This window comes from Parasteatoda tepidariorum, chromosome 6 (genome assembly GCF_043381705.1).
Source record: "Parasteatoda tepidariorum isolate YZ-2023 chromosome 6, CAS_Ptep_4.0, whole genome shotgun sequence".
Lineage (NCBI taxonomy): Eukaryota > Metazoa > Arthropoda > Arachnida > Araneae > Theridiidae > Parasteatoda > Parasteatoda tepidariorum.
The window spans coordinates 61,573,873-61,600,956 of NC_092209.1; the positions used below are offsets into that span (position 1 = coordinate 61,573,873).

General features: G+C 29.7%; 1 protein-coding gene across 2 annotated transcripts in view; it reads left to right on the top strand.

Moving 5' to 3' along the window:
• Positions 1-357: 357 nt before the first annotated feature.
• The window catches only part of LOC107457179 (CD109 antigen), a 66,821-nt gene continuing 40,094 nt past the window's right edge, over positions 358-27,084 (top strand). Inside the window, exon 1 of one of the 2 annotated variants that reach the window (XM_016075277.4) lies at positions 358-635. The gene's annotated coding sequence lies outside the window, so the exon portion shown is untranslated. The remainder of the gene's footprint in view (positions 636-27,084) is intronic. The other variant, XM_016075279.4, reaches the window with a different exon arrangement.

The window sequence follows — 27,084 nt, forward strand, 5'->3', positions numbered from 1 at the left end:
GAAATATCCTGCTCTTTGATATTAGTGAACAACAGTAGTGTGACTTTATTTCTTATGCATATTTAATGAATAATTCATTGTGTGGTATAAAAATGTTTAAAATTCATAAAAACTTTAAATTCATTTTTCACACCATTAAAAAAGATATAAACGATTGTAGAATCTTTTTATTCCGAAAGAAAAAAAAAACCGAAGCCGGAAATCCGTGTTTTATTTCATGGAAAAAGCACGATGTTCTCCTCAGTTGTGAAAACTAAGGAATACCCAAGAATTGAGAAATAAGGTCAATACGCGATCGGTCCACCTCCAAATCCGTGATAAAAACCTTTGTATATTTCTTTCTCATTTTCCACACGTGCATTTACGGAACGGAGGAGAGTAGTTACGGTTTTAGACGCACCGCGGACACTGGCGCTGATTGTTGTGCGGGATTCATTTTCACATGGTTGTAGAGCGCAGACTGGAATTTACCTTTGATGAGAGAAGTTGTCATTCTGAATCAGTCGGTGAAGTTATAAGTGAAGTGGGATTTTGAATTAGGTGTTGGACTTGCCCGGAATTAAGAAAAATAACATTACTTTGTAGTAAACTAAACCACCTGGATCTTATAATCTTAGTCAGATTTGTTTATAAAAGTAAGTGGCATCTTTGTTTCATTAATACCTATAGTAAAAAACCTCTATTATACTACTCTCAGTGTACTATCAAGTCTAAATAATAACTAAATTTTACTATAGTCAGATGATTGCAATGCTTTTAAAATTTTTGTCGAGAACATAGACTGTTAAAAATGCGAAACGTTAGGGTTAGTTTATAATAATAAAAAAAAAAAAGTGTACCCTTTTTTTTCTTCTTTCTCCATAGTATTTAAAAGTTTTGTTTAAAATACTTAATTTTGTTTAGCTCGTTACTTTGATTTGTTTTAAACTCTGGGAATACTTTGGAGTAATATTCTATAATTGTAATTATTTTCTTGAAATTTTTAATTTAAAGATAATTATTGTTTAAAATACTAATCTCATTTATGGAATGTTTTCTTTATAATATTAATTCTGTATTTAAATGTTATTTATAAAAATGCTGCAAACTAACTTTTTTAGTGATATAGCGTGTCTAACATGCATGAATAAAGTTTTTGATAGAAAATAGTATGCTGATGTTATTTGTTTATCGGTAATTTTAAAAGTTAAAATTTTGTGGGAAATTTTTATTTTGTGATTTAATTTCACAATATTACTTTTTTAAAAACCTTAACGTTTCGATGAATTTACAACTTTTTTTTTAAACGCGAAGGGATCTTTTGCTGATTAAGTCTTTCCCTTTGTTTATTTAGTTTTGTATTTACTTTTGTATGTTGATAATTGAAAATTATACGCTTAACGTTTTTTTTTTTTTTAATCACAATTTGATTTATTTTTAAAGAAAAAAATGCAATGCGATTAAACTATACTTTAGTAATCCAGTTATGACTTATTTCGAATGTTTTATAGAAGTGAAGTGCACATTCTAAATCCATAGGAATAAGTTTCCAAAAGCAACTGATTTTATTTGGAATTTTATATACCGTAATAGTTCTCTTTAAATTTATACGAAATGCTGCTATTCGGGGTCAAAATGAACAATTCTCGTTATTTAGCGTTCAAAACAATAGTTTTCTCATGTAAGTATAGCGTGAAATTCTTCAGGTCAATCATTTTAAACTTTTGACCTCTGTACTTTTATATACCTTTGAATTCTATCGGAAATTGATGTCACAACACGTTTAAAAGGAAAAACAGTATATGTCTAAATATTTTTATGTTTATCATTTTCTCCATTGAAGTCTCTTTATTTTGTTGCGATTCTTTTAAAAAAGGCTATTCAAATTCTAATGGCATTGTAATAAATAATTCTTTTATTTTCAGTAATTGTTTTTCACCTTTTAAATTTTAAGTCTAAAACATTATTCAGAATAGGTTATTAGTGTTTTTAATTTTTTTTTCTCTTTATGATAGCCAGGTATCGAGGCTGTGGATTGTTTAATATCTAGGTCATTTCGTTTTATCCTTTTAATTTACACGCGACATCTTTGACAGTTTTTTTTTTTTTTGAAGTGAAGTTTTTTTTAATGAATTTTTAATGTTATGTAACGCTTTGATCATTGAAAAATGCTAAACTTTTGGACACTTTTACACAGTCGCGTTGATTTTGCTCAATCTTTATTTATTTCCCAAATTTCTTTTCTCTCTTTGCACAGTTTCAACTTTTATATCTATTATAGTATGCATAAACTCTATTGTAATAACACATCATTGAACTTGTGTTAATATCTATAAATTCCCAAATCTGGTGCTATAGCGAAGTGTTGACCAGCAAATCCAATAAGTTAACATTTTAATTTATCTATTTGCTTTTTAAGTATCTGTTATGACAAACCAATTATCTAACACATTGGTTACGAATGGCGATTTCTCATTTGTACAGACATTATCAGATTAGGTACACCAAGCTGAACTCATTTATCATTAGTTTTCGAAGCACGCCTACTTCAGCCTTCTCTGTTCAAAAAGGTGTTCTAAGGATATGACCAGGGGTGACCTTTTGTGTCCCATTGAGATCTTTTATTGGAAAAAGTAAGAATGCCATCGTCATTGGTGTAGTTTGTAAGAGTGACTGTGCCCTGGCATGATAGAGCGCGTTTTTAAAGAACTTCTTATTCGGATCAAGAATTGTTTTAGAATTTTCTGGCATTTTTATCTAGTGGTTATGATAGTCAGGATGAACTATTTCTACCACTCACCCATGCAACATGTTTTTAGTATGCTATCCATATTCTAATTTAATAGTTCTGGTAGGTCACTTGTTTTTTTCTTTTGTAGAATTCTTAACTCCTATTCTGTCGTGCGATAGGAAAAATCAACGTAAGCGACAAAATTCAAAATTGGGATTTGTATGAATTTGCATCTCTGTATGATGAACTACTTGTTGCAAAAATATTTTTTCAAAAATAAATTTCGTTTTATCTGTTTTCTGAAATTCTGTTTTAGCATTATAGCAACAGAAAGAAAAAAGCTGTCAAGCCACTTTTCTCGGATTCTACGTTTTTTCAATTGCACGGCAGTATTAATGTTTAAGAGAAAAAAAAGAAAAAAACTGGTTTGGTACTGGAGTCCAAGTTTCAGGAAATATTTGGAAATTTTATAAGCCCATTGGCACTCTTTGCATCTAATACCGTAATGAAAGAAGTAATTTAGTTAATCACTAAATTACTGCAGGTGAAAGTTTCTTCTAAAGTTATTCGGATAAACTCTAAAGACAATTTGATTTATTTCATTTAGCCAGTATATAAAGAACTTACTCTGAATAAACTGAGTAAAATTAAGCAATGTCGCAGTAGCGCGTTATTAGCCAGGGGAGTCTTTAACATTATTGCTTCACAATCGCGTGACAAATGGCATAATTATGACTATGTGGTGAGTATTGCGCACAGGTCGCCTTTACTTTCCAGGCGAACTGGTACCCATTTATCTGAAGTTGAAGTAGTAGTGAGGTTCTCCATATTAAATTATAGGGTAGGGATATGTAGTCAGAATAAGCGTCCGACGTTTATTGTAATTTTAAACGTAAGTTTAATAAATTTATGATACGTATTCTGTTTTTCTTTTCGAAATGCGTGCTTAAAGAGCTTTTGTAGAATAGTTGCTAGTCGTATTACCAATTTGTTTAATATTAATTTATATTTGAATTAATGACTCTTTATTTTATGGTTTTAAAACTAAAGGTATATTTCCAATTTTTATTAAGTCATTGAGTACAGGGTGCGTAGCCAAATTTTTTAACAAAAAATAAGTACTTTTTAAGCACTCAAAAATATTTTTAATCACTTTTCAAAGAAAAGAAAAATGGTATCTGTGCAGTAGTAAAATTTTTTTTCTATCATTTAAAGTTAATTTATTAACTTTAAACGATAAAGTTCAAAACAATTTTCAAAAACTTAACACAATCATAAAATAATAAATATTCAGAAAAAATTGTGAAAATCGTGCGTTTTTTTTTTTTTTTTTTGTAACGATAATCGACACGGCAAAGAAAAAATTTCTTTTTAGAAGATAAAAAATGAAGCAATTTTTATAAACCTCGAAAGCACTTTTAAGGACTTATAAAAAATGAGCGCTTCTTAAAAATGCTACGCACCCTGGAGTAGGTCTAGAACGCTACCAAAATACCAACATAGACTGGGTTCTTGAGAAAGCAATTACTATTCTTAATTTAAAAGCTTTGTGATGAATATTATTTTCGGCAGTTCTTTCCATTTTACCAGGCTTTGATTATTGGTTCTTTCCGCTTATTGGACGTTTTCTGTTTCATCGATTTTCCTTCAATAAAAAGTAAGTCTCGTCAATAAACTGTCTGCCTCTAGATTTCTTTTTATTCTTTTCAAAACTTTGTGTTGTCTAGTGTCTCAGTGACCTAGATACTAGGCTGAGAACCAATTTCAATCTCATTTCTTTGGGAAGCCTTTTGTCAATCGGTTTTTAAAACAAGGTGTGCATTTTTGAAAACTTCCATTAAGTGAAATGTATTTACTAAGTAGTTGGTGTCTTTATTTAATTGATCAATTTGTATCTGTCTTAATTTGTTTTTAATCGCTAAAGATAGTGTTGTTGAATAAATACTGGTTCCTATTTTTTCTCTCTTTCATCTCTTCGCTCTACCTACTTTCTAGTACCGTTTGATGATTTTACCTTTAGTGCATATCATCGCAAGTTTAACTACATCTAGTTTAAAACTTTGTATCGTTCTGTTCATTTAATAAAATTTTTGATAAATCATTGATTTTTAAATATTTTGTGTCCAGTTCTCTAATTTCAAAAATGGTTGCCGTCACTTTTCTTCCAATTCGGGTTAACTATTAATTTAATAGTATTTTGGACATATTACAAAAATCTGCATTGCGCAGAAAGTTGAAAGCATGTGCTTTATATTTTAAAAAAAAGGAAAAATACTTCGCAGATTAGCTGGAGAAAAAGGTAGTGTTTATTCGAGATTTTGTCAAATAATCCGCATTAATGACCCCCCCCCCCATGAAGAGAAAGAAAAAGGAAGCAGTATGTACTAGGAAATCTCTAGTACTAGGGATTTCATAAACTTTTCTACATGGTTACATTATTTAAAATGAGGCTATGCAATACTGTCAAAGCTTACAGAAATACTATTTTTTTTTAGGAATTTCCAATAGTATTTCGGTTATTATTTTAAACTATTAGAAAACTATGCCTCTTCTTCATTGAGGAAAAAGATTCTTTGATTTTTCATTCTCAAAATCCGATTTTCCCCTCCATAGCTACGAAGCTGAGTACTTACCTAAAGAAATTTCACTAAACACTGTAGCCTGTTTCCTCGTGAGTAGGGCAAATGATATAAGTAGATAATAAATTACTGTCCCTAATCCCACGTTTTAAATTTGTTTGATTCCTAAATGACTTAAGCTTTCGAATTCTCCCCTGCTACTTTAAAACTTATCTTATACACAGGTATTCAGGTTAAAATTTTAAAGTTTTAACACCTGGTCTACCGAAACCTGACAAAGAGTTAATATGGCATACGAATTATGCTTTCAAAATGGGGTAAAATATATTAAATTAATAATTATCTTTTAACTTGTCGATGTCTCTCAGATAAAATTTCGATTTTTTTTTTATATGTATAAGAGGCAGATAGTGTTCTACTGCCAATCGATAACGATCTTGGTTGGATTTTTTTTTTCTCTGTCTCTCCAAGTGACTTAGTAAGCAATTACACATTATCTAAACAATGAGGTAATTTTTCCTCAGAATGGAACGAAATAAGAGCGCGTAGGATTGTTTTCAAGCTCAATAATTTAAATACTTCGCTCAAGGCCAATCAAACATTCTTTTCAGGAAGAGAAGGTATGGTACTTGGAAGTTGCGTGCCATTTGGTGATTGCTCATAAATATCGAATTGTTGACACATTCAGCAGTAAGTTCGAATTGATACCTTTTTCTCCTCGTGAATGGGGTTTTTAAAATACGATTGGTAAACAGAGCGATTACTGCTTTCCTTGATTCTTTTCGAATGTTGCTAGTTTACAAAGATATCACTTCCGGGGGTTTCCTTTTTAATTATGAAAACTCGCGAAAACCAATTTCCTGAGGAAGTTATCTGTATTAGCGAGCTTTGACAAATATGTAGTGTTTGGTTTAAATATTTATTTTATCGAGAAAGAACCGGTCGGATTGCTGTTGTGTGATAGTCTATGTAATTATATATAAAATTTTAAATTTAATGACATTTTCCTTACCGTTTCCTTAAACATTAAATTTGAGTGAAAATTGGTAATAGCAAAATCTTTATTGTTTAACTAAAACAAAATTAAATAGAACTTAATAAGGAAATTAATAAAATGAAGATTAAAATATGCGTGCATCTAATAAGCGTTTTTTGAATTCAGTTTCATACAGGATTTTTAAAAATTTCTTTTTTAAAATAATTTTTTGGAATGGAATAAATCAATAGCTACCCAATTTTATCAGCTACCATTCTGTTAAAAAAAAAGCAAGCTTAAGAAAGTAAGAGAACTGCCTTTGCGTTGTGCATTATAAACAAAATATTTTTTTAAAAGGAAAAAAAAATCTAGATTCTATTTGAGGAAAGAAGGTATTTATTATAAAGGTATTATTGTCTTGAAGGTATTTATTGTTAAGTGATTGTGGTAAAAGAAATTTGTTCAAAATACGCTGATTTTAAAGCAATGAACTTAATTTTTCCCTTCAATTGTGGCACTTAATTCTTCTGCATTAATATTTATTGGTGCAGAGTTTGTTATTTATGCATTTGGGCATTTTATGCTTTCTTAATATAATTGTGCTTTGTATAAATTTTTGAAGAAGCTTTTTTTTTGAGGGGGGGGGGGATATTGGTACTTGATAAAGACTTCAACTATCTTACCCATATATCTGTATCCACTGAATTGTAAAGAGTTCTTAATTTAGATTTTTCGTTAATGTTTTAAGTTTAACAAAAATAAATTATATAACTCGAGTCAATCTTTTTGATCTTGCCGTTATTAAATGTAATTATTAAGAAATATAGTAAATTTGGTATCAAGTTGGTAACTATCAATTTTATCAAGGCAAATGCATTAATGTCTCTTGTGCATATTTGTAGTTAATTTTTGTATTACATGTTTTGACATTTATCTTACAACTATTTTGTTTAAATTTTCGTACCAGCATGTGTTTTGAATGTATACCACTAAATAAAATAAATCATAAATTTATCATAATTTATTGGTATTTTGTCTGTGATGAGATTATTAAGCAATCATACAGCATTTACATCATCAATGTGTGATTGCTCTTTTTCAGTTTATTTTGCTTGTTTTAAATGCAGGTGAGCATTGTCTACAAAGTGCGATTATTTAAATTTTTAACTTCCGCTGGTCTATTGTTTTCTTATAAAGTGAAGTTAAAGTTCATGCTTTCTTATTTAATCAGCTCTTTCTATCTCTGCTTAATTTCATGGAAAATTTCTGTCTTGTTAATCTGATAAATTAACTGAAGGATGAGTTTTTAAGAAACGCGCGAGTTAATTCTATTTTCAAAATCCTTGGACTTAACCGCGATTATTTCGGGGTCATTGCGCGTCCATATGGCCGGAAGTAAATTGGAAAGTCAAGGTGTTGAAAATGCTTTCTTTTATGTATTTATTTTTTCTCCTTGGTCTAAGAAATTAATTCATTTTCATATTTATTTTTATTTCGGATTTAAAATTCGTAATTTAATGTTTTTTTTTCCTTTTCTCCTCTGGTTTAACATTTTATTCATCTGTGTTGTATGCAAAATTGTGAAAGACATGGACATGATGTTGACACTATAATGGTTATAAGTCAAAACTAAAAGTCTCACCGTTTAGAGCAGAGGGTGATTAAATATAAAAGATGACGATTATAAAATTGTCTTACAATTGCCTCTCGATGCCACTTTTTCCGTCGAAAATGTGCATTTTATTTTTAAAAATTGGAATTTACTATGGTATTTTATAATTCTCTCAAAATTGCTTTATTTCACTTATTTCTTACTTTTTTTCATTGTAGAAATGATCATTGCAATGTATATCAGATTTTGAGAAGTGCATGAAAAATCCTTTTTATAAATAATATATTTGTTTTTTAAATTTTTTTTAAAATTATAATTTTCAACTTTTGGATAAGTGGCCTTTGATAAAAACACTACTACTGGCCATTGGCTAGTAACAAAATTTCCTAATTTTGCTGTATTTTTTAATTCATAATTTTATAACTCCTTAAAAGACATGGTTTTGTGTATTTTCTATCTCTCAAAAACAGAATAGTGTTTTCACATTTATAAAATTGTAAGTAGATTTTACACAAAAACTATAAAAAGTTTGAAAAAGCGGATTTTTGTACCCCCCACCAAACTACGACTTTTTTTTCCATGAATTCACAAAATTACGTATTCGTTTTTCGCAATTTAAAATAATTGGCAACAATTTTGGTTGTATTGATAAGGTAAGATATCGATATCTGCCAAGTATCGACATTCATAGTTTTTTGTATCAGTGATTATCTGGCATTCACCATACATAATTTTTTTTAAAAATTCATATCGACAAATGTGTTCTGCTGAATGTTGAATATAAAAATTATTTTTCAGTTATAGGGCAAGTGTGCCTTTATAGCTCTGATCTTATCAGATTTAGTAATTAAGATTGTAAAATTCGATTTTCGTCCTTCGAAGGATATCCGATTATCTTTTTTTGTCTCAATTTTACCAGGATTTGTTATGGAAATTGAGGTTTAATACCCTCATAGTATTTAGCACAACTATGTAAACTATTCAACTATGTAAACTATCTGCGTCGTTAAAACTGGATCAGATTTGTTGAATGAATAAATTGACTCTGTCATCATTAGCCATACCATTACTTCGATGTTAAACAAATATAAAATTACAGTAGTAATGATTACCATTTTTTTCCCGGTTATAGCTACTATATTATGTATATTCAACGTTCTGAAAGTTATCTCAAATCAATATTTTCAAGATGCAATTATTATTATTTTAGAGATAATACTAAAGTATTCTGAATAAAAGTGTTTAAAATTTTCTTTAAATAACTTGTAAAACTAAAAATTTTTTATAATTAGAACGTGAAATACATGTAACCAAGCATTTTGAAATTGGCTTCTGTACTGAGTAATATTGATTACGCAGTTGAGAATTGTTTTTTTTTTTTTACAAAATAAATGTTTCATACCTATTTTGATATATTTAGATCCAAGAGTTTCTCTTTTCTCTTGCAATCGCTGATTTGATGCCATTTAATTGTATTTAGTATTGAAGAGAAGGAAAAAGGAAACATTTTGTAAGAAATTAAGGTGACAGTGAACGTGATAGGATGACATAAAGAATTAATTGTAAATTCGATGAAAATCGTTTGCTTTTTTTGAAGTGATAATAAAATTTAAGTCGATATTTCACAGGAAGTTGAAGCGTAGTTAACTCAGCCAATCAGAGATTTGAATAAGTATCTGCGTTTTATGAAGTAAAAGTTGTTTGCGTTTTTGAATCGTAACGTTGCAAATTTCGTTATTCGCATTTTAAATATTAATTTGCCGTTAGATATTATGTAGCTATTGCCAAAATGCTTTTCTCCATTTCAGTTCGAATGAAATCAATGAACTTAATATCTAGGAGTAACATTTGTTTACAATTTTTATGGCGAATTCGATGCTTGTTCTATCCGCCTTTTGATTTAATGCCTCCTTTTATTGCTCATATCTAATGTTCAAAATGGAATATCATTTATTAGCAAACTTTACGATGAGTCGGCTCGACACTATAACTGTAACTTTATCGACTCTGAAATTTATTGTTCGATTATGGAAATGTTTCGAAATTTTATTGAAATCTTTGTATTTAAAGCTTAGTTATCCAAAGTTTAATTTATTTTATTAGGTTTTGTGGCCGAAGTTAAATTTCTTATTTTAAATGTGTTTTTTGTTAATTTTTTTTGACCTTGGCAAACAGGTTACCAGTTGTGTGCAAATTCTGAATCGCGTGCTTTTTTTCCCCTTTATACTTCGGGAAGTGTCCAATACGGAATTATAACCTTTTTAATCACGGAATCACCTGTTCTTTGCAAAGTTGGGCGTCGACGCTGGTTGAGAGGGTGATCATGATTTTTATGTGAAGTTTTCATAAAATTTTTCTTACCTGATTTTCTAATAAGAATTTTGTGATCCATTTTTAAATAGGTTTTGTAAATTGTACTTTGATAACAGCCTAATTTTAACCCTCTTATCATAAGTTTACTAGGATTATTCTACTTTCGAGAAGATTGAGGCGTTTCTTTTTAAGAAAAAAAAATTTAAATGTTATGAAATTTGTTTTTATTTTGTCTTTTGCCTCGCAACCCTAAATTTCAATTCAACACTTGTATCTAATCAAATTAAAATAAATTAAACTTTGATATTGTTTCTTTGCTGCATAGTCAAGAGGAAATTGTTTTGTGTGTTAAATTTAACTGTAACCCTATCATGGTTCAACAGTTTAATCAATATATAACAATGCCGCGGATGTCCGTTGTGTAAGTTTTTTTTATTGTGTCTACACTGCAATGTGTAAATTTCGATACTACTAAGGATTTTAATCATAACTATTTAATTATAGTTTGAGATGAGTAATTATATACGATCGTTAAGTAGTATTTAATTTAGTTAAGTAGATCAGGGAATCGCAGTTGAATTATTTCATCTCATTATGCCCAATAGTGTGCCCTGTCTCTTATTTTAAGAACAGTTTGTGCGCATAGAGCCAACACCTCCTAGAAAGAACAGGCCTCAGCACGGGTTACCATAAATATCCCTTACTAGTCCAAACGTAATGACATATTTTGTATTTTCAACCACTGCGCAGCTTAGTACCCCTAACGTAATGACATCTTTCTTATTTTTCGTCTACTGCGCAGTTAACTTCGTCACATCGGACTACTAAATTGATCCGTGCTGAGGCCTTTCTACTTCTAGAAGGTGTTGATAGAGCGCGAGTTCGAAGTTAATGTGTAGCAGAAAAATTTTATTCTTCCATGTAGGATTAAACTTACGATCCGTGAATTAATTTCCTTTATTTTATATGCGTTAAGTTTTGTTAGTGGTTACCTATATTTAAACTGAAATAATGAAAATATATATATTGGTTTTAAGAGGATTTTGTGGATGCGTTTTATTTCCTAAATTAATATCGCATTTGGCTTGAATATTTATTATTTCAACCATAACATAATTTTTGTGCAACTATGGTTTCTTGGTTGCAATCTTCTGTGCAATAGTCTTCTAGAGTACAGGTAGAGTTTATGCTTCTCTGAATCAAGAACGTATGACGTAGTTAGCCCAATATAGTTAACATAAAGAATATCTTGGGATACAACTTAGAAATATTTTTATTTCAAATTAATGTTAAGCGATTAAAATACTTTTCTGAAACTGTAGAACTCTTATCAACTGAACGGAAATTAAACGAGGGTAAATTTGAATGATTGTAATATTTTTTTTATTTTTTATAATTGAGCAAAATTAGCTCTTATATGTATATTGCTCAAATCAACTTTTTGAAGCACTGCTTCGAATCAGTAATTCACTTTAATAAGCTGATTCAAGATATTCAAATGACCTTGATGATTCGTTTTGTCCAATAACTAGAATGTTTTGAGTGTGCTGTGTATTTCGTCATAGGTTTTTCGAACTCACCTGGTTCAAGAAACTTCCCACATCACTCCTACGACTTCACAGAGATTATTATGCGTCCCTTGCTCGGGCCCATTCCGGCAACAGAGATTTCAACCCAGACAAGAAATTCACGAGCTACTTTTCCTTACAACTTGCGTCACGGCTAGTCAGTCACACATCGTCGTGGTCCTTATTAAGTAGGGCAGAAGAAGATCCGCATGTCTCTTGAATTGCTGTGATTCATAGTTACTTACCAATATGGAAACATTCAAATCATTGAGTGGGAGGCTCCAATCACTTCTGAATGATAGATCTTTTTGATAGTTAAAAGATAAAACTACAGAGATTTGGATAAAAAAAACTATGATCGGCAGTTTAGAATGATTACATTTTGCAGACATCTGAGTGAAATTTGTTTTACAATACCATTTATGTTATTTCATCAGAAAAAGAAAGTTTAGTGTGATCTTTAAAGTGTCTTAATATCTGACATTTAATTTTTAAGCTCTTTTGAATTTATATTTTTTCATCGCATTTTCATAGATCTATTAAGTCACTAAAAAAATTTTTTTTGGTTTCTCAAGATCCGCATTGACTTTTGAATTGCTGTGATTCTTAGTTACTTACCAATATGGAAACGTTCAAATCATCGAGTGGGCGACTTCTATCACTTCTGAATGATAGATATTTCGATTGTTAAAAATAAGGATACAGAGATGTGGAAAAAAAAAAAAAGCTGTGATTGGCAGTCTAGAATCGTTTAAGTTCTTGAAAATTTCTATTTTCCTTATCGCTTTTCATAAATCTATTTTGTCACAAAAAATATATATATATATTTTTGGATTCTAATTTCAAAAAATTGCTTGCTTTGAAGATCCGCCTGACTCTTGAATTACTGTGATTCATCGTAATTGATAGTATGAAAACATTCAAATCATCGACTAGCGGATCCAATCTCTTTGGAATGATAGTTATGTTTGATTGTTAAAGATAAAACTACAGAGTTATGTCGAAATTTACAACTACTATTGGCAGTTTAGTTTAGAATGGCTACATTTTCCAAACAAATCTGTGGCTGATAGGATACCAGTGTGTTTATTTTCTACAGAATACAAAAGTTGGGTGTTATAGAAGTAGTATCTGATATCGAATTTTTGAGTTCTTGTAAAGTTAAAGTTTCAAAGATGTGTTTAGGGACCAAAATGTTCTTTTTTCATTGTACCTAATTTCCAAAAATTGTCCGCGTTTGCGTGAAGGCGTTGTCGTTTATCAGTTTTGCGTGTCAGAAGAGGATATCTGCTTCGATGCACTTCTAAGTTATTTGTATTGTGATAAAATGTCCGAATGGCCGACAATCGTTTTGGAGTTTTTATTTAATAGTTTCAGCACTTATGTTAATAAAGGAAGTGGAATTTCCAGAGGCATGTGATTGCTTTTTTATGTAACATTTCTTCAAGTTTTGTCTGACCTTGCTGCAGTGTGACGAAACGCTTTGTCAACGTAACTATTAAGATTGTTTTTTTAGTTGGTGCTAAATGCGCATTTTGGTTTTAAATGTCTTATCATTTATGTATATTTTGAAGCTTTTACGACTAATAATTTCAATCACTAGCTTGGTTAAAGGTATTAGATTAGTTCAGAATGATTTTCAAAATCAGTTCTGCCAATTTTCATTTAAAATAGATTCTATATATAATCCGGGATAGGTTCTCAGCTCACTGGTTTGTTTATAATCCTATCTTTGAGTGAATTTGATTTCTATTTTGCATGCCTGCTCAAAAAGAACCCTCTATTTTTCAGCTTTTCTTTTGTATTTTCTCAGTATTTTTCTGTCTTTTACTCTGTACTTTTTCTGTCCGAGACGCTATTTTGAATATTTTATAACTCCAGAACCGTAAAATTTGGACATCGACTATGTGGAGTAACTTTTGATCCCGATCCGACAAAAAAACAAAAACATTTTAAATTTTAATCAGTCCGTTTGAAAAAATATTAGAAAAATGGTTTGTTTGCATAAACTTAATATTAGCACATTGCGAAATGAATATTTTTTAAACATTGGAATGACGATATGTTCTAAGATAGATATCGACGTGAGAACTGTTGATGATTATCATACGCAATAATATTGCAATAATTTTAGACAGTGATGAATATCGTATAAACAATATCGCGATTGCTATCGAATACGATATTATTCGGTGTTGATTAATTTAGTTTAGATTACGAAAATATTGGTCAATGCGAAAATAATGCTAATCAGTAAAAGTTGTGAAATATTGCCGTTTTTCGATATTTTCTGACAAAATATCTATTGAATTTTACCTAATTTTAAATATATAAATTCGCATGCAGTTTTCTAAACTTTAACCAAAAACTTTTTGACTTTGTAACAAATCAAGGGGTGAGCTAAGTTCTACGATAAAAAGTATAAGAATTTGGGTTTACATTTATACGTTTTCTACAATTTCAAGATCTCATCATTCTTTCCTTTAATGATTTCTTTAAACAGAACTTTGAGTGAAAAATTCCTTCCCAAATCATCCCAAGGATAATAATGTAAATAAAAAAGATGATGGGGTGCTTGAGGAGTTGCCCCCCTCCCCGTCGCCTTAGCGGAATCTCTTGGCCCAGAAAAGCAGCACTAGAAAAATGAAGGTCATGCTTCAAGCTGTGGAGGCGTGAGCGAAAAATTTGTCGACTGTTTTAGTGAAGAAAGGACATTGAAAATATTTATAGGTCGATAAAAATCATTTCTTTATTGTGATTTTTTTTTTTCCTTTCGTTTTTTATTTTGTATGTTTTGACAAACAGAAATGATTTATCTTAATTTTATTGAATAATTCATTATTTTCGAGATATTACTAAGCATTTTGCTGGGAAACTTTAGTTTTATTGACCTGATTTTTTTTTTTTTCTCTTTGGAAAATCAAAATGTTTATATTTTATCACTTCTGTTTTTTTCTTTTTTTCCGCAGTTTATCTAGAGTTCTTTTTTTTTAAAATATCAACTTTATTGACTAAAATGATCGAGAATTTAAAATTTTACTCAAATAGTGAGCTGCTTTTGGCTTCACGACTAGCAGTTTTATAAGTTTAATAGTAATACTATTTTATAAGTTTAATAGTAATACTGTTTTATAAGTTTAATTGTAATAAGCAGTTTTATAAGTTTAATCGTAGTAATGAGTAGTTTTATAAGTTTAATCGTAGTAATGAGCAGTTTTATAAGTTTAATCGTAGTAATAAGCAGTTTTATAAGTTAAAATTAATAAATATAAACTGTTGCTTTTTTATTTCAAACACAAAAAATTAATATTATGTTACGCTTAGGGAATTTCTGGACTTGGGGTGATTTTTGGAAAAATTTGGCTTCGTTAACTGAACCTTCTCATTTTCTCATAAAATCGACTCTTCACAAAATATTTTAACTTAAAAATAGTTCTATCACAATTTTTTTTTTTTTTTTTTTTTTTTTTTTTTTTTTTTTTTTTTTTTTTTTTTTTGAGAAATGAAATTATTGACCTCCCTAAATTTATTATTTTAAAACTATAATTCCTCGAAAGAAATGTTTTTTTTCCCCTTCTGCAGTTGGAAAAAATAACGAAAATCAGTAATAAGGCATTAAAAATGTTCCTTTAGAGTTCAAATCGCTCCACTAAAAATGTAGAAGAAAAAATCCCTATCATGAAAGTATATTTTTTTAAAACATTTTCAACAGTTAATTTAGATGTTAATGCATTTCTTTGTTTCAATTTTCAACCTATTCAGCTTGCAAGCATAAAATAAAGCTTGAATTATGCAATAAATAATACAGTATTGCTAAAACTTTACATGTAAATTCATTGACTTATATAAGCTGGACTTTTTCAAGGGCACACTTAAAATTCAATGATTCTTCAATAGGTAATATGATCGTAGAGAAGTTTCATTAATCTTTTCAAGACGAGTTCATGCAGCATAAGAAAATACCTGGCTATAACTTTCACCATGCCATAGGCATTTGCATTGGTATCATTCCATTTCCATTTCTTGTTCTTACAAACGCATGAAAAAGTTGATTATTCTTTGTTTTTTGTCTCCTTAATCATCGAAGCAGAAAATACGTAACAATTTCACAATTTTCTGGAATCTCTTCCCTCGTATTTACTACAGTGAATTCGCGATAACTCGAATCTGATAGGACTGACGAAAAACTTCGACATATCGGAAGTTCGACTTACCGTTAGTTTCGGTTTTGGACTTACAAAATATTGTCGGATTATTTAATTAATGCTTATTAATTACAAATCTTCTAAATGCTTACAATATTTAAGATCATTTTTCTGACAAGCCATTTACGATAAGACTGTTTTAAGCACTTTATGATGCCCTGGTCCATCGGCTGCAACTTTGCTGTTGTGTTTGGCGGGAGAAACTGTAAGTTTACGGCTTTCAAATTAGGTAGCTCACTACGTGCTGTGCATTTATCCATTAAGAGTATCACTTTTCTTTTTTTTAGCGAAGAATTTCCGATCCAATTTTCTTACATAGTCTTCAAATAAAGCTGATGTCATCCAAAACTTTTTGTTAGACTTGTAATCCAAAGGATAAGTTTTTACATTCTTGAAACATCGGGGATTTCGGTATTTTCCAATAACAAGTAAGGGCAATTTCTCTGTCCCAGACGCATTTCCTCCAATTTGGACAGTCAAACGTTCCTTGCTCATTTTACCCCCTGGGCAGTTTTCATCCTTAAACATCATAGTCTTATTTGGAAGACATTTAATAAATAAACCCATTTCATCAATATTGAAAACATCATTTTCACTGTATCCTTGAAGTAAATTTGGTAACGTTTCATTTAACCACTGTTCACATACTTCAAGAGGGACAGCTTTAGCTTCTCCATGAAGAGTGCGAAAGACATTGTGTGTGTTTAGCAAAGGAAGGGGAAAGATATCAGTTCCTAGTTTTTTTTTCTTGCTTTAAAAGATCCAAAAAAAAATCGAGTTAAAGGGAGTAAAATTCGAGTAATCGAGAATAATTAACATGAAATTGAAGATAAAAGGGTCGGGACCTCATAAAAAAAATCGAGTTATAGTAATATTCGAGTTATCGTACTTCGAGTTATAGCGAATTGACTGTATTTGTTAATTTAGCTTGTTTTGGTGTTGATATTTATGTGCTTTGCTTTCGTATTTCATCATTCTGTTGCTTATGATTTTGATTTATGGAGCTATTTGTTTACGAGTGCGAATTAGAATTTTCTTCCACACTGAACAATCTTAGTGCTTGCGATCGCCTGCGTTATTATGGTTGATAATTATTAAAATGTAAATATCACATTTTAATTCCTTGAAGTGTAGGCATTCGTATGCAGGACTCCCGTGGGGCAGTGAAATCCGGTAAAAATCTGGAATTGTAGAGAAATTTATTTTTAACTCTAAAAGAAAAAAAAAAGGGGGGGGGGTAATCAGAAAAAGTTAAATTTTTTTCTTCTTCAAAAACCTGGAAAGTTCCTACATAATACCTGAAAAATAGCCAGTAATTGTCAGTTAAAGTAATCAGTTATTGAAATTAGAGTTAAATAAGTCTAATGCGTATTACAATTATTTGTTGTAAAAATTCTGCATTTTAGGGTAAGTTTTCCATCAATATTTTTTCGCTCACAAATTCAAATATTTGGCATACAAATAATAAAATTAGTTTTCTGATGAAAAGTGCATGGTTTTGATAAAAAATATGATCTGGATTTACCTGAAATACCTGGAAAAGTCGTGGGAATTTTATTTTACTTCTAAAATTTAGTTGGAACCCTGGTATGCTATGTCTTAAAAGACCCGCACGTTTTTAATTTCCCTAATTGCTGCGATACAGGTTGAGGCGTTATCGAATCAAAATTTTACTTCTTAAAGCTTTGTTTTTGCCCAGAAATCTATTTTAATGAAGCACAATATTGTAAATAATAAATTTAAAATGTTACTTTTTTTGTTTTGGGGCAATTTAAAAAAAAAAAAATAATAGGTTATTGAGTTGTGTTATTCGAATATCCCAACAAGGCTTTTTTTTATTTTTTATCCTACTTATGGTTGTTACGAAAGCATAAATTAAAGCGGAAATTCCATTGCCTGTTACAGTTAAAGCTTTGGTTTCTTTTTTTTTATGACATAATTTTTAAATGACATTATTTTTAATAATTAAACTAAAATTTGTATGGTGCTCACTCAATCTAGAAGAAACGAGAAATAGGTTAATATATTTCTTCAAAAGATTTTTATTTTTTAAAAAAAAGGACTCCTTTGGTTGTTAGCTTTTACGTAAGCATATTTTTTTTCCTGTTAATATTTAATTTTACTTAAGCATGTCATAAACACTAATAAAGCGAAAAGTTTAAAATTTTTGTTATAAAAAAAATTCCTTTAAATACATTCAACATCTTGAAATTTATTGAGATACTAATTAGAATTATTGATATATAAAATTTAGAGATTTAACTTTTTTTGTATCATAACCAGACTCAGTATATATGCCCCTCGCTTAATCTCTAATTATCTATAAATTTATTATAAAACATTTTGCAATAAGTATATATTTGGCAATGTAATGGCAATCCGTAGTTTTTTCAAATTCGATTTTTCGCTTTTGTCTTGCATGGTATGCCAAATACTTTATAAGTAAAAATGCATTTTTCTAACTTCACTTATTTCGGATTGGGGAATTCCTAAATTTTGTTCTCGCATGCCATTCTTTTATTGTTCCTTCAAGTCATTCGGAGTTTCGCGCTCTTTCGAATTATAGCATTCCTTTGCAAATAGTTTGATTCGCTCGTAATCAGTGGGAGCCGATATCTATTCAGGATGAGTTAATAAAAAACAAAATATAATTTCGTTTATACAATATGAACTATTATTTGTACATTCCATAGTTATATTACATTCCAGCTCTCTAATTAAATTTTGATCAGTGACAAATCCGATACATAACGTAGTTAATGTGAATTGAAATCTAGCGATACATTTGATCATATTGATTCATAAGTTAATAAGTTTATGAAAGGAAGTTTATTCAATTTTACCTTCTAATTTGTTATGAACTAGGGATCGGCATTTACCCGAATTTCCAATGTTAATATCCTTCTAGAATTCCATTGTTCTTTTACCGTTAAATAGGGTATTTTTTTAAATTTTTAGTGTAAATACTTGAAAAACAGTATCATTCGAGTTATTAAGGAAAACTAAATATTGTACATATTAATATAATTTTGAAATTTATTTCCTGATTTACATTTGGTAGCAATATTCTTGTATTTATTCGTGTATACCATTTTCTTTCATTAAAAATGATTTAGAACATCAGTCTGATTAATCACTGAAAAACCGGCGTTTGTATGCGGCAGGGATCATGTAACATCTTGGTTATGAAAGTTTAAAGAGGTATCAGCTCAGATGTCGCCCACGTCGTTTGGCCGGGTTCAAAATTAAGTGACGTTCCTATTATGGCTGGTAAAAGATAGTCCTAAAAAACTGGCTTGGTTATGGTTAAAGTGGTGTGTGATTGACAATACAGAACTTATAAATTTAGTGTAAATACTTGAAAAATCGTATCTTTTGAATTAATAAAAGTATTAGTATGCAATTAATCGATTACAAATTTAAAAAAAAATTTTAATTACAAAATACGTTAATTTTTATCATTACGAAATTATAGTGTTTAATATTATAAGAGATCAGAATTTTTTTTTTTAAACTTTTGGCGATTGAAATTTAGTTAAATTTTTTTTCTCATTAAATTTGCAACTTTATATCTGATAGTAATTAGAGTTTTTTTTTTTTTGAAGAAATACTGAAGTGTGGTGTATAATCATTGATATCAGTATCCTTAGGGGGTGAGATTTTACAAATATTGTTTTGTTATGTTAAGGAGGAACTTGTTTTTGCATCTAGGGTTACAAATATATTTAAAGTGCAATTTCAGATGTTTTTTAAATATCATGATACCGATATTCCACACAGTATTTGCCCATTAAATCGATTATATATTTTCTTGCGATTAGTACCGGATATACAATAATTATCGACAACGATAATATCTCTAATATTATCAATGATTATTGTGAATTAAGAAATTTTATTTGGGTAGCGATAATACTGACTAATGTAAATATAATGTCAAACATTTAAATAGGTAAATATCGCATTGTATAATGAGGTATTGATATTCCAAACGTACATTGTAACTTGTCGTCCTGAGTCTTGAACGCCTTGAAAAAAAAAATCTTTTCAGATATGACGAAAAACTGCTTTTAATATTAAGGAAAATTGTATAAGTTTATTTAAAAAAGTATATATATATTTTGTCCTCTTTTAGAAAAGTTCTATTCTTTTCTAAGTAGTCTCAGCCCTGTCGCTATATAGAGTGTAGTGTCTGCTCTTTCTTTCCCTGTCTTCATCAGATTTCGCCTGTTTAATATCAACTGTTTATTTTACTGTCCTCAAGCTTGAAATTTCAGCTTATTTAAGGATTTGACATTCGTTATTCAAAGAAAAAACATAAGAAAAATCTTAAAATAGTTCACAATCCCAGGCAGGAGGAAAAAACTTATCCAACTAAGTGTTGAGAAGCTCTTCCTCTTGTCATAATTCCTCTGCAGTTTTTCATCCACCTTCAGAGATTGCTGGACTTTTTTTTTTTATAACTTCTGGTTCTCAAGAAAATCTATAAAAACGATCATAACAAATTCTCAAAATAGCATCCACTGCGTAACAGTTCCTAAGTTTAGCATAATCTTAAACATCTTCGGGTCAACGCGGCGTTTCTTAACTCATCCGTCTGTGTGCTTGTTGGTGATTGATTTACTTAAGCAAAGAGAAAGAAAGATGCACCATTGACCTGGAAAGAAGAAAAAAAAACTGGCTTTTATTCGATTGGCTTCACGCTACCCTCTTACCTTCTGTTTTTACTTTAAATTACTTTTAGTTAGTGGTCTGCGTGTACAGTGCACGGTTCTATTCAAGTCCGGGTCACGTGTTTTCAAAAGTGTTACTTTCAAAATATTTTGTCTAACGCACCAGATATAAAAAGATGTAAGTTTTTACTCAACTGAAATGAAACAAGGAATAAATGTTAGAATTAGTGGTAATTCTTTAAAAAAAAAACAACAAAAAAAATTAAAGAACAGAATTACAGTTGAAAGGAAAGGGTTGTATTTCTCTTCTAGAAAATTAAACTTGCTGTGCCCGGGCAGATGTGTTTTATGGAGGAAATGTTTGTAATGTTGGATTTTAATCGTTAAGTTTATTTTTTTATTTTGCAGATGTAGTAACACGTCTATGGTAAGATTTTAAATCGAAAGTTTTTCTTGTAGCCTGATTATTATAAAGTTTTTAAATCTGGTGTTTCATTTTACAATACATTGTTTGACTTTTAAACTATTACTTTTTTAAACGAAATTTGAAGTTTAGGTTTTGATATTGCAATTACCATATAAATTCAAATATAATCAAATTAAATTATGTCAGATTTAATTAATCCGTACTTTATTTAAATTATAATTTATAAAATCTTAGCTGTATTGCCCTGATAAATTAATAATAATTAACTTCAACTTTTTCCTAATTTTTTTCTCCAGTGTTTCCGATCCGGTCAAAAAAAGAAATTACCTGTTAATAACACGAGTAAGCTTTTAATCAATAAACCGATGAGTTATATTGAAATTAAAAATGGTCCTAATTTGATGCTGTAGAAAATGTTTTCCACATTTCGTGCAAATTTATAATGGCCCTAATTGTTTTGATGCAGGTGCATTGCTTACAAAACTTGTTATTCGAAGATGGGCTTTTCCTGCTTTTCTTTTGGCGCTGATGGTACCGACACCGGTGTCTTTTTCGAAAAGTTTTTTTCTGACTCTCTATTTACAAGCAAAAATATTAGTTATAAATTATTTATATTTTAGTTATAAAAAATAGTTTAATGGCTGCTAAAAGAGTGTTTGATTATCGGAATTATATTTGTACTAAAATATAAAATCCAAAATAGTAGTTTGAAATTTTTTTTCCATCCATATTTAAAATTTATTAGTAATCGATTTTTTAAATGAAAGAAATTTCAATAAATGATTCTTTCTCTTAGACCTAAATAACTTCAAATTAAAAAAAAAAAATAATAATAAATTGTTTGGAAGTGAGCCATGTTAGTTATATTTTACTTTTAACGTACAAAAAGACACCGGTGTTTCATGCTATATTTCATAACCATTATTTATTAATATGCTACATTTAATGTTTTTTCACTTATTTTTACTTAAAATAATACAAAATAACGAGAAAGTATGAATTAAAATTTAAATTTTTATCGATAGATTTTGAAAATTAAAGAAATTTCAATGATGGACAACTGTTTCTCTTAGATCTAAGTAACTGCAAATCAGAAAAATTGTTTGGAAGATTTTACTTTCAATGCAGAAGGACACCGGTTTTTAATTGCTGTATTTCATAACCATAAATTATTAAAATTCTAAATATAATATTTTTCACTTACTTTGACCTAAACTAACACAAAGTAATGAGAAAAAAAAGGCGTTCAAGGGCATATTTTTTAGATCTACAATAACATAATGCCCAATATTCACATATTCACAGTTATTCGTTTAAGTGTACGGGCAATAAATATACAAATTATAGTATTAAATTAAAAGTTTATGTTCCAATAATTTTGAGTAATTTTTCTATTAAAATTATTTTTTTGTTAACAAATTATCTTTTAGGTGCTTATATTCAACAACCTTGGGGTTTTTGTTTGTTTATAAAGCAATAAATTAAAATATTATGATGAACTAAGTCCCACCTTTTAGTTTTCATCAATGCTTCAACAAGTACGCGGAACATCAAACTTGCTACAACTCCTCAGCATTTTTAGTCATTTTCAAAGTTTTCTTTAAATAGTTTACGACGAAAGGAGGACAGGCTATCGCCCACAATTGCATGTGATGTGAACTCCCTTTTTACGACCAGTCCTTGAAGAGTTTTTTGCTTTTTTTTCATCACTAAATATTGTCAAAGATATACCCCACCTTGCTGCCACGTGGGCAGAACCTGTTTTATTTACTAATTTTTTTTTTATTTTCAATTTATTTTTTACTTTTTTATACCTACTGTTTTTCCAATCTTCGCTTGACGCATCTTGAAATATCTTCCAAGTCAAAGTTATACGGACTTGGGTCACGGTTTTTTGATTTCGGACAAAAGCATTATTTGATTAGAATGGAATAGAAGCAGAAGGACTTCTGAATTTGCAGCTTGCATGCGATTCTATTCAATTTGATTGTGATGTGTGTGCGAAGTGTCAAAATTCATCCAGGTTATGGAGAACTCTTCCTAGTTTCAAAAAAAAAAAAAAAAAAAAAAAAAAAAAAAAANAAAAAAAAAAAAAATTCATCTTAGAAACTAATTCTATGTTCATTTTTTCAGAAAGAAAATTATTTTATCACTTGGTGTGCTTCCAAAAGATATTTGTCTCAAGTTAAGCCTAGACATTTTTTGTTGGTAGAATTGAGCGGTGTGCGATTTTCATAGTGCTTGGTAGTCTTTCTAGAGAAAGCAAACCTCGTGTTGTATGGACAAGCGTTTCTCTATTGTTTTCTGCTATGGAATCTTAAATAAGCAAGTCGCTTCCGGCGGACCCAACTTCATATTTAAAGTAATTCAAAACAAGCCTCTTTCGTTGGTGCCCCCATGTTTAAATAAATAGACAATTACGTACGTTTGAGCCTGGGTTTTCTGGTTGGTGGGCGTTGGACTCTTGTTCGAGAGAACGGGAGTTCGAATCCACCCATCCTGTAAAATCCCCGAATATTAATTAAATGGTGACTGGTGCACGTTAAAATCTGTCGGGGTGACTGAGCCCTCCAAGTTCCCATAAAAAATCAGTACCTTTGGGGGTACTGATTGAGTTCTCTTGTCTTCTGGCTTAGGTTCAAAATTACAAGGTTACGGAGTTAAACACTGGTAGTCGTAAACTCAAAAATTGGGACAGCTGTTTAACGACGGTTGTTAAATAAAATTCTGTGCTTATTATCCATAAAAATACTACTTTATTTTGATATTTAGACGTTTTTTTTTCTATATTTAATAAGATGAATAAAATAAGATGTTTTATCATCGATAATCTTAAATTAGGTTTTATGTTTGACAGGCGAATTCAGTCTTGTAGATGAATCTAGTCTAGCTAAAAATTTGTTTTTATATTGCTATAATGAAAAGAACTATTATAAACGTTTAAAATTATTAGGGAAACATATTTCTTTATAAATGTATTCAGTTATTTCACTTTGATTTGAAAAGCGCAATATGAATTATTGATTTTTTTTTTTAAATGCATGTCCTTTTTATAATTCATAATTGTAAAAAAAGTTTGATCTATATTTATATATTATTAAATTTCTCTCTTTAGCATTTTGCTTAAAATCAGGGGTCTGTCTAGGTTTTTCTGACAGGTACCTATTTTGTGAAAATTTAGACGTAATTTGTGAAAAATTAAAAATTATATTAAAAAATCAACACAAAAATATGGATTTATCGTTTCTTAAGGGATACAAAAATGAAATTTTAAGAAAAAGTATTTTGTGAAACTACCGTTTTTCCTAAAATTGAATTTGTGAAACTACCGTTTTTCCTAAAGTTGAATTTGTGAAGGTACCGTTAAACGGTAGTAAATTCGGCCTGGACAGACCCCTGAAAATATAATTTCATAAAGGAAATCGAAATAATAAGTAAATAATGAATCATTGATTGGATCTAAGAGTTGCAGATTTCAAAAATGTTTTTTTTTAAATTTTTCAAATTTTTTTATAAAGAAAACTGTTTTAAAAAAAGTCTCTACTCTTGGAATCCCTTTTAACTCTTTTACGGAACCCTCGGGTTCCACGATCACGAAACACCATTTGGAAACCGCTGCCATAGACGACAGATATTGTAAACATTACATTTTATAAACTTGTCTATTTTTTTTAAAATTGAAATTATATCGAATTTCCTATTAATCGCTGTGCTACTTTGTATGGTTTTTTTGAAAAAAAGAAAAAAAAAAGGCACTTTAACAATCAAATAATTAGTTCCGGAGCAACATTGCTTTTTTTATAAGTTAAATTTCCTAAAACTAATTTTTTTCTTTTATGAATGCATGTCTGGTTTTGTTTATTTTATAAAATTAACGAGTTAGTTTCTAGCTCATTGGTTAGTAAAAGATACATTTGATGTACATAAATCGCCCCAGTTTGCCATATTGTGCGCACCATGTTATGTGTCCAAATTTCAATAATGGCTGTAAAATTATTTAAAAATCAGAACTGTTTTTATGTAAACGAGGGTTTTTATTTTTTCCGTTTTTACGTTACGCATAGTAAGTGATCTTATCTTTCCCCGCTATGTATTCTTATTATATTTTGTTTCGTTAAATTTAAAACAAATCGTAGTTTTCTTTTTTAATAAAGAAACTGGTACTTTTGATATTATTTGACCTGGATGCCTGGATTTTAATATCTTACTGGATTCTAATGTTCTCATCACCGGAGAGAAAATGATAAAAACTATATTCTTTCTGCTCACTGGGTGTACGTGCTGTATTTCATAACCATGCATTAAAATGGTAAATATTTTAACTTATTTTAACCTAATTTGGTACAAAATAATGAAAAATATTTTAAATAGAAATTCTGCGTCAAAGGGTTAATATATTAAGATAATATCCACGATTTACAACAAAATTAAATACGAATTGAGCCATCAATTCTAAACTTCAGCGTTCTACAATTTCTTCGACATAAAATTTACGTTTACAAAAATCTACCTTGGAACATTTTAGTGGGAGGGAAAAAAGAGGGGGTCTTTTACGCGAATCAGAAAACTGGTTTGATTACTCAAATGAGGTGGGGAACCTGTTCCACCTGGATTGTTTTAGTTTCCAAATACTCTTTGAAAGTGTTTCATCGCATCGTTTGCTTGTTTAAATTACTCAAACGACAAGACGATTTCGGGAGGTCTCTAAATGGGATTGGCATAAAATTATGACATTTATTTTGAAAGTGTCTTTAATTCCCTGTAATGATAAAATTACTGTAATTCGGGAAGTCTAGTGTCATTTACGTCCTTGATTTCAGGGTGTTCGTTTGAATATTTGTTACTCTAAATTATAGTTTAGAATTGCAGACTATTTTTTTTCCTCGGAAGAATAAAAGAACAGTTGGTGAAACTTTTAATTTTGATGATTGAAGTTTTATTACTTTTTCATGCATTCATAATAATTTGCGTTAGTTATTAATAATGAATGGCCTTGTCTTAAAATTTATTGATTTAATTGTCTATAAGTGATAATTTAATCGATATTATTGCAAGTTGTATGTTTTTTTATACATGTGGCAAATTACTTAAATTTTTGTTTTCACATATCTTTGTAAAGTTACTACGCAATTACAAAATTGGGTAATAAAATATGTCATCTGTTCATGGTTTAATAGTTAGAGGACAAAATCAGGTTTGAATAATCAGGTTCTGCTTATAATACGTTTAAAATCAGGTTATTGCAATAGTACTTATTATTGATCTTGGAAGTAGACTTTTCAATATTTAATAAAATAACCTTATACAAAGGCCTTGATAGACTTTTTATATTGATTGTTTGACTTGATTTTCTGCGAACTTGTTAATATTTTCCAGTTTTGTTAATGAATCGTTGGAATTGTCGATGTAGGTTGTACAATTTTCCGACATTACATGATTTCCGCTTTTCTTTTGTTAAGTTCTATTTGCCTATTTTGCTTTCATTGATTGTATTTTGTGAATGATTTGTCAAAAGGGTGTTATCGCCCTCAATATTCGGCGGCCATATTTTTTTCCCGCTTTACTGCTTTGTTGAACAGAAAAATTCACCGGATTCTGTTTTGTGAGTGAAATATTTACCGAATCAATGGCAAGATAGTAAATAGTTTTTTTTTCCGGGTGTGGGGGGGGGGGAGAATATGTTTTGGTGAAGAGAACGTGACTCGTGTTGAAATGAATAAATATTGTTTAAATGACCGTGCTCGTGGACCATTTTATGAGGACGATTTACCACCGAAGAAATGTTTCGTGGCAAATTCTGTTTCACCAACATTGGTGTTATAAAAATTAAAGTTTTGAGAAAGTGTGAGTTCAAGGAAACCTAAGGTAAATAAAGTTTCAAATGCTGCAAAAATGCTTAAGAAACAAATTTTTGCTGGGTTATTTATTTGTTTGAGTCTGCAGTATTCCTGCATTTTTCGAAGATTTTTCGGCATTTGAAACTTAATGGTTTATTCTGGTTTTACCAGAGTTTTCTATTTT